We start from the raw sequence: 9,213 nt of genomic DNA on the forward strand, positions 1-9,213 counted from the left end.
ATCAGTCCAGCCGTTTCAGAGATTAGCTGGAACAAACAGACAGACAGACAGACTAAAATTGTCGCTCATCATCATCACCTCAGCCTAATACAGTCCACTGCTAGACATAGGTCTCCACAAGTTCGCGCTAAAAATGGCGTGAACTCATGTGTTTTGCCCAAAGTCACCACGCTGGGCAGACGGGTTGGTGACCGCAGGGCTGGCTTTGTCGCACCGAAGACGCTGCTGTCAAAATTGTAAAAAGTGTTATATAGACACTTCGATTTTATTTATTCGTATAGATGACAAGCGCTTTTTGATATTCAGCGATGTGCCCTTTAGCTTACGAGTATCCTAGTCAACAAAAGAAATAGTGGAAAACAATTATATAAGCTAACAGATCACCGTTTAAATTGATTACCATTAGTTTGTAACTGGCAAATAGTGAATTGAAAATAAAATTATTTCCTTCTCACATAAGCTAGATGCAGTCGTAGTATGAACGCTTCGCACGTTTCGTTGTGCGTTTCTAAAATTATGACAGTAGTCCTTACCTTATTTCCATAGTAGGAATAGTGGACTGAAATATTTAATCGTTTGAATTTTTTTAACTGTATGTTTTTAATTTAGACAAACAAATATTTTTGATAAATTACATAATTTTGATCAAATATTATAATATAATAAAGCCTCTGATAAAAAAAAAAATATCCACCCATTCGTATCCCAAATACCGCTTATACTACTCCACGCCAAATATCTACTGTTAGTGTTGTTAAATCTCTACATAGGTACCTATATTACGAAGAGAATAAATAGATAAAAACTACCTATTTATCGAACTACTATTTTTTGCTTCATCAAGTCAAATGTTACGTTTTATTTATTTGCTTGAAATTTGCGCCAGAAGCGGCAAACTACTTTTTCTGTTAATTTTGTGAATTGGGTACTTAACGCATTTACCGGATCGCCTGGTATTAAATACAATACAACACACATCAATCTTTAGTAATCGCTTAACATCAGGTAAGCCGTACACTCGTTTGCCGACCTAGTACTCCTAGTAGTATAAAAAAGGTACAATGACAAGTGCTGTACAATGACCAAATTATATAAAGCTGTCAAACTAAATCACTGAAAAAAAAAACTCTTACATGTTAGATATTCTATATCAACATATTTAGGTCAGAATCAGAATTTTAAATATAATTTTCAATGTGTAAATCTAATTTGATACCAGTAAAAGACGATACTTACTAACATAATATATCTAAAGATAATGTTATGTAGATTATTATATTACAATCATTAAAACGTGTATCGTCCTGCCCATGACTGTTAAAAATATATTATCAATTCAAGGTCAAAGTTATAATAAAAAATAACAAATAGAAATTTATAAAAAACATCAATAACACTAAGACATGAAAGTAAGGTTACGGTCACACGTGATTAAATCTCTTTTTATATACCATTTTATATTTATAAGTAACTCGTCTTATACAAAAAAGTCCAGTTTAATTAACAACCTAAAATTTTCCATTAAATTTAGTTCAACTGTTTTGTGCAACTTTTTTTTAATAAAACAAGTAAAATAGGTGTTAGAGGTATTTGTCATTATAACAATTTTTTGGGAAATTTATACTATTTTGGCTTATTTTACAATTCAAATATTCCAGTAGTATTGTTTCTATAAACCATAATAGTACTCGTAGTATAATTATAACTTAAACTTAATAGGTACCATTTAAAATAAGAGAATAACCTCAGTTAAATAGGACGAAGCACACCCAAACAAAAAAATAACAACTTTTGCCCAATTTATTAAATACAAATATATACCAAACTAAAGTATTAAAAATAAACTGTAATAATTAGTATCTATCAACTAATAGTAATAATTTCTCATACATAAATAAATTATTGACACTAATGGAAAGACACGAATCAATAAATTTAATAAACAATAAAAGTAGGTATACTGAGTGTGGCCATGTCTTCCACTTAACGTAATCCGTTTCAATGTTAATCCGGTCAATGTACCAATCTTTTATTTATTATACAATCATATATCACTATCGATGTTACGTTAGATATTTACGAACTACACCCAACAAATATTCGCAGCTACCGTCGCCGTCTGAGATAGCGAGAGTCAATATCAAATGCGACTCTAATGAAATAAGCGATATTTATTTTGTAACAAATGTAATTTACTTGCACATGTAAACGTGTAAGTATCAATTACAAGTTTATCGATAAGGAAAATTTGAGCGTATTTTCTAATTAATATATTTTACATATTAACGTAATTCTTATTTTCAAGTTTTTGATTATTTATTATTTGTCAAAACTTAAAGATAAATATTTATCAATTAAAATATGTAAGTATTGATGAATGCTGGATGAGTAAATTTGTAATAATCTAAGGTTTTATGTTGACCGTAATGTTGATGTTTCTTTTTAATTTAGGTACGACTTTATTGTAATAGGGTTTTATATCTGGCGAAAAATTTACCTAACACGAAAAAAATCTGTAAATCGAAACTCCGAGACATGGTAGAAGCATTATTTGAATAAATATTTTACAGCAGTTAAATTACATGTAAAATATAAAAATCTCGTGTGACGGCTTTGGTGTAGCACTGCTGTGAAATGGCTCGATCGATTTTTATGATTTTTTTGGGTATATTCAGGCAGGTGTGAATGACTATTGTCATACTTCATATAGGTCGAAAATAATATTTCATACCGATAGCTTATACTTGAACGAGTCACTAATGACCACTGAAAAGTTAGCTAACCGATTATTTAGTTTGTCATAAGACCAACTGGTTCTCAGGTCGATTCCAAGATCAGAAAAAGTTGATATTGTTGTAATTCGTATCAGTTACGGGAACTGCTTATAGTTATATATTTTACAAAAAAAAAAATTAAAGCAGATAACATTGGAAAAACTGTCACAAGAAGGGAAACCAAGCCGTCATGAAAGAAAATTGATTGATATTTCATTGTTATGAAGTTGAGATGACATAATTATGTCTTCTGAAATCGTGATATGGAAAGCATTATTTGCTTCATTGACAATGTTTATTATTCAACTCATTCCTGAAACACTATGTTAATCTGTTTTGTCTCATTGAAAGGTTTTATCCTATTATTATTTATATACTCGTATATTTATTACGAAGCTTTTAGTTTCTTCTAATATCTTCAAGCAATCATGCCATCCCAACGATATTTAATTTTCAGGTACACATTGTAAATTAATCTGTTTACATTTTTTGCTACAACTAGGTCGACAAACAAGCATACGGCTCACCTGATGGTAAACGATTACAGTAACGTAGGGCTGCTGCCCCCTAGGACCGGAAGCGTAAGTTCCCCGGATTTGCGAGCTTACACCCCGGACATTTCAATACTTTTTTCATTCACTTACATCTTAATTAAAATATATTTTACTCCGTACTTGACTTTAATTTTAGGGCCTCTTTTTAACCGACTTCGAAAAAGGAGGAGGTAACTCAATTCGACTGTATGCATATATATTTTTTACGTAAGTATGTTCGGGGATAACTTCGTCGTTTATGAACCGATTTTGATAATTCTTTTTTTTTTTTTTTTTGTTGGAAAGGAAATATCTCCAGTGTAGTACCATGATAAGGAAAGCAGGATCTGATGATGGAATCTCAGAGAAATCGAGGGAAACCTTCGAAAATCGTAGTGAAGACTAGTGCGTTTGTTATTTTTTTTTTTTCGTCTACTTACGTTGTACCTATTACTTCTCGATGTAATTGAAGTCGGTTTTTTTTCGTTTGCGAGCAAACACATTTATGTTGCATGAAATAGTGTGTTTAATCGTTCTTGTGACGAAAAGTGAGTAATTTTGCTTTTTGACGTGACAACGTCTAATAAATCGATGAACGCCGATTGGATTTAATTTTAAGTAGGTAGTAACGAGACTTTTCCAGGATTCAATGCATTCTTTTCTTTGTCCACTGTTGCGTCATGAGAGAAAATATTCTTTCGAAAAAAATATTGAGCTATTTTTAATAATTCTGAATATAAATGGACATTTGATGTTCTAAGGAATTGTAACCACCGTTGATTAGCATTTAAAAGCTTATCTTCTGCGCTGAGATTTTGGCAAAAATATTTTAAATTCACCCACTCATCTATCAATTTCGTGTCGTCAATTGGTATATTCTTGTCTTTAAAAAATGCAACAGTATCTTCGATAACAGCCCATTGAGTCTTTTTATTTATAATCGCCAAAATCATCCAGTCAAATTTATTAAATTGTTGAAGAGGCTGATTGCAATCTTCAATGTACATTTTTATTTCATTATAGAAACTCAGAGTACAGTTTTTGAACTCTTCTTCTTATGTTCTCGTCGTGTTTGTTTTAAAGAAGTCTTTCTATTGCAGGAAACAGACTAAGCCACCAAGTTTTGGAATGACATAATAGAAGCTGTTTGTATTCGACATCAGCTGTCTCCCGGAACTTTTTGATGGATTCGGTTAGAACTGTGTATATAGAAAAATAATTGTAAATTTTCAAGATGATAGTCTCAGCGTCCACTGGCAGTAAGTCACATCCATGATCTATGGCGTTGTTAATAACGTGTGCAGAGCAACCAACAGCAACCAGGTTAGAGTTCAGATTTTGTTTTAGCTTATAGAAGACATCGTTGACTCCTTGTTGTTCTATTCCCCCAAAGTTTGTATTGCAGTTATCTGCTATAGCTTTTATTTACATAAATTATGGGAACGGGATCTGATCGGAAACGCGGAATTTTATTGTAGTCCGAGTGCAACCTGGGCTACAATTTAAACCCTGCCCGAACGCTCCCCGTCTTCCAAACTAGGACAAATCCGGAGAAACCGGGACGGATGGCAGCCCGTAGCTCCAGTACCGTAGTGTGTAGACGCCTCCAAAACCAGAAGCATCGCAAGCGCGTTACCGACTCCCTCCCCCCGTGCTCTGGTCACATTACTCACCACAGAAACACAGCACTGCTTGAAAGCAGTATTATTTAGCTGTGATCTTCTGTAAGGTCAAGGTACTTCCTCAGTCGGGCTGCTCCAGATTCATATAACTCAAAGTAAAACTTTTGTGTCTCTGCATTGTTGTTACTCGATATTTACCATAAATATTTACAAATATGCTATTATTAGTCAGTCACTTGCTTTATTTAGGATAGCCAAGCCAATAATTATTTTTATTTGGACATCTTGTTACAGTAACTATTACAGTTACCTCCATGTAAAATGACACTATCATAAAGATATTCTTTCTTCAAAGTTTATTACACGCCAATTTTGCGATGAGATGATGATTAAAAAAAAGGCTTATAATGGGGAATCTATACAAAAAAAAAAACTCCTTTTCATATCTACTTACAATAACTTTTTGCGTAAGTTCAGTCACGAATCATGAGTTTATTTATGTTACTTTTTATGGATAATGCGCCTTAGGTAGATATACTTTTTATTAGACCAACCCATCAACCATTAGTATGTGTAGGATTATGGGTATATCAATTGGTTAGTGTTGTAAATTTAGTAATTCGTTGAATATTATTTCAAAATAATAAATGTGATCAGAAATATCGTTACTACTGAAAAACGAATTAGGTATTGAATTAAAAATATAACTTTTTTTAGATTCCCAGCGTTTTGGATACTTTACAACAACCATGGCCACGGGAGGACAGTATAAGTGCCTAATACACTAGCAAGGTATCCGAAGCGTCGGAAATCTAAAAAAAAAAAAACTTAATAAACCGCGTTAAATTTCGAAAAAATTGTTTCATTATAACGAGTGAAATTCGCGTAAATATTAGAATACAAATTAAAAATATAAGATTAATATTTTTTTTTCGAGCAATCCATCATCACTGGTTTGGATGGGCAAACGTCCTGGGAAACTACCGTTGGATAATATGAACGTTTAATATTATAACGATATCCTATCAAAAAAGTACATTTACTTATCGTTTAAATAAATATTTTGCGTCTTTGCATATTTATTTTTCGTCTTTATTATATACCTACGCTATAACGACAATGTAACGAAATGTTCATATTTCTTTTTATATCCTAACTACTAACCTATAATTAATGCGAAAGTTTGTGACATTGGGATCCAAGCATCGACTATGGATATTTGTTACCTACCTCTTCACGCAAAATTAGTAAGCGGACTGTAATGAAACCTAGTAGGTACGTAAATTGCTGGACTTCAAGAATATCCGTATTCCGCATATATTTGTGTCGTTTTTAAATTTATTTATAAATATTATGTTAGTAAAGATTGATATTTCCTATTTTTTACTCTAAAAATTACGTAGGCTAAAATCATTTTTATATAAAATTTATCTTAATGTAAAAAATCTATACTTTGCTGTATATTTCGTGATTCATTTTAAATTACTAGATAGATGTTATCTAGGATTTTTTTTACAAAAGGCACGAATTTTATTTCCGTTATGATTATGAAACACCAATTTCCTTGGTTGAAATACAATAGAGACGTCGCCAGCCATGGCCATGCTCAAAATGGTTGTGAATGTTTCTTATAGAAAAATTTACGTGTTAGTTTCACGGTTCAATGGGTCAATACAAAATGTTGTCGGTCTATTCTAAAATGAATCTAATACTATACCGTGACAGTACCACAACTCATTTATTAGAAACCAACTTGTTATTAAAAGCCTAGTTATAAAAATAATATAATGCTTATTATTAAAAAAAAATATTTTTTTTAAATGTCTTTTACTAGCTGAAAGAGCAAATAAACATAAAGCTATAGGTACCTAAAGCTATAGGTACCTGTAAATGAAATAAAGTAGATCGTGCATTTTGTTATTCTTTTTTATTTCCATTATAAATGAAGCAAATCTTACCGACAAATATCATTTAATTTTTATTTAGGGTAAAATCATGTTATAGTGTGTTACTAAAATAAGGAACTATTTTACGAGTATGTTAAGGCGTTGTATGTAAATCGGAGAGTGTATATTTAAATTTTGTAAATTACATGTTTTTTTAGGGCATATCTAACTAATTACACTAAGAAATTGGCGCGATATTTCTGAAATCGATAGGATTACTGTTACACAATCTTTCAAGGTTAGTATAATAATATATCAAGGGTCAGGATAGTATTACATTAACGACGGAAGGACGAACGGTGAAAAAAAAAATTATAGCAAAATTCAATACTCGTTCTGTCCATCTTTTTTTTGAAATGTCTACTTGTTTTTTTTTTTTGCTTCACTGTAGTACCAGTAATTTATATTTTGATGTAAACTTAGCTAGTCATCTCACAGCATAGCCTTGCGACATTCTGCTCCGTCTTGAGATGAAGAGCTTCATTCTACGATTTACGATGATAGAACTTTCTGAGTGCTCTTGTTGCTATTGTGCAACTCTATTTATATGTTACTAGACTAAAATAAGCTAAATCTTGTATAGCACAATCATTTACATGAAAAATTAATTTATTGTTATGAAGTATTGTAGCAAACTTTAGATTGATATAAGTATTGTGACAAGCCGAGGACAGGCCCGAGGCCTGTCAGGAAGAGCCATACACATACACACACGCAAGCGCGCTGCCAACCCTATCCTCAATTTCCCTCCGGAGCTCTGCAGCTCCAACAAGGTACTACCTTAGTGGGGCTGCTCAATATTTTAAGCAGGACCTGCTGTGCCCTATAGAACTATTTTATATTTCTGCACTGTTAGCTATATTATCAAAACTACCAATTAAAAACTGTATTGTGTCCTCAATGGTTTATTTGTGAATATCACTGTTATCAATTCTGACACAATTTACATTAAAATTCACAATTCAAGTAGACCTCTGGGAAACCACCTTAACAATCATTATAATTGTTGTTCGTAACAACGACAGAGACTGACAGCTTTATATATCAAATTATAGGAAAAAGACTGGGGAGACTTACACAACATCCAGACCTTGAAACATATTTTATATTAATACAAATATCCGCCTTTAAAGGGAATTGAACTCGGTAGACTTTTATTGTAAATATTTGTAACATTAACTATAAAAACCAACAATATAAAGGTTTTTGACGGAATTTTGCTATTTATAAAAAAAAGTAATGTAACTAGCGATAGCGTGTCGGACTTTCGTATTTATTATTTTGTTCTTTATATACTTAGTCATACCCTGAAGTTTTTTGCTCAACAGTGAAAACATGATGACTATTATAGGTGTCTACTTTACGACATATCTATTCCAAAGTATACCAAACTGGTAATTATTTGAAATTTTTTTTTTTTATATATCATTAGGTCAGCAAACAAGCGTACGCCTCACCCGATGACAAGCGTTTACTGCAGCTTATTGACGTCTGCAACGACAGAGGCATTGCAAGTGTGTTGCCGACATAATCCCCGGTTCAACCCAGGAGCTTTCGTAACCTACTCTCTAGCCTAACCCAAATTAAACAATTTAATAATGAAACTTAAAAAAAATATTATGAGGTAATACAGAAATTTCGATATCTAACCAAATTTAAATAGGTAATACAAAAAGAAACAATTTCGAGATCGGTTCCATTCATGCGTCTAAACGCCTGAAATATCAGCAGTCACGGTCGATTCCTCCTGGGCAAATATTTGTATTTGTTGATATATTGTTTCTGGTGTAGGTATCTATCCTTATAGTTTATTCAACTAGCGCGTAAAGCTATCAGTACCGATTAGTTATCGTTGACTCTTGTTAGCAATCTTTACTCGTAGGAGGAAAGTTATCCGCTAACCCGCTGTTTAGTAGTATAGTGGATTAAGCCTCGACCCTTCTTTTATACGCAGAATGAAGCAATTTCCTACCAGTGGAACCGATGACGCTTTTGTTAGGGAGGAAGGAAAAGATAAAAAACCATGTCCAATGTCCAAAAGCTTTTATTCATTTAGAAACTAAATAAGAAAAGATGCGAATATTCCGCAATTCTCGAAGACAAAAGTCTTCGAGCAAGGCGTCCTGCCTTTTTTAACATACGTTGCTGAGACTTGACACTGACGAGAAGACTAGTTTACAAGCTTAAAGTCGCTCAACATGCAATATAATGAGCTATGCTTGAGGTCTCTCTCAAAGATAGGATTTGAAACGAGACTTCGCGAGAGAACGAAAGTAACCAACATAGCCCACAGAATTAGTAAGTTGAAGTGGCGGTGGGCTGGTCACCTGTATCGCAG

The sequence above is a fragment of the Melitaea cinxia genome, chromosome 3, assembly GCF_905220565.1.
Source record: "Melitaea cinxia chromosome 3, ilMelCinx1.1, whole genome shotgun sequence".
Lineage (NCBI taxonomy): Eukaryota > Metazoa > Arthropoda > Insecta > Lepidoptera > Nymphalidae > Melitaea > Melitaea cinxia.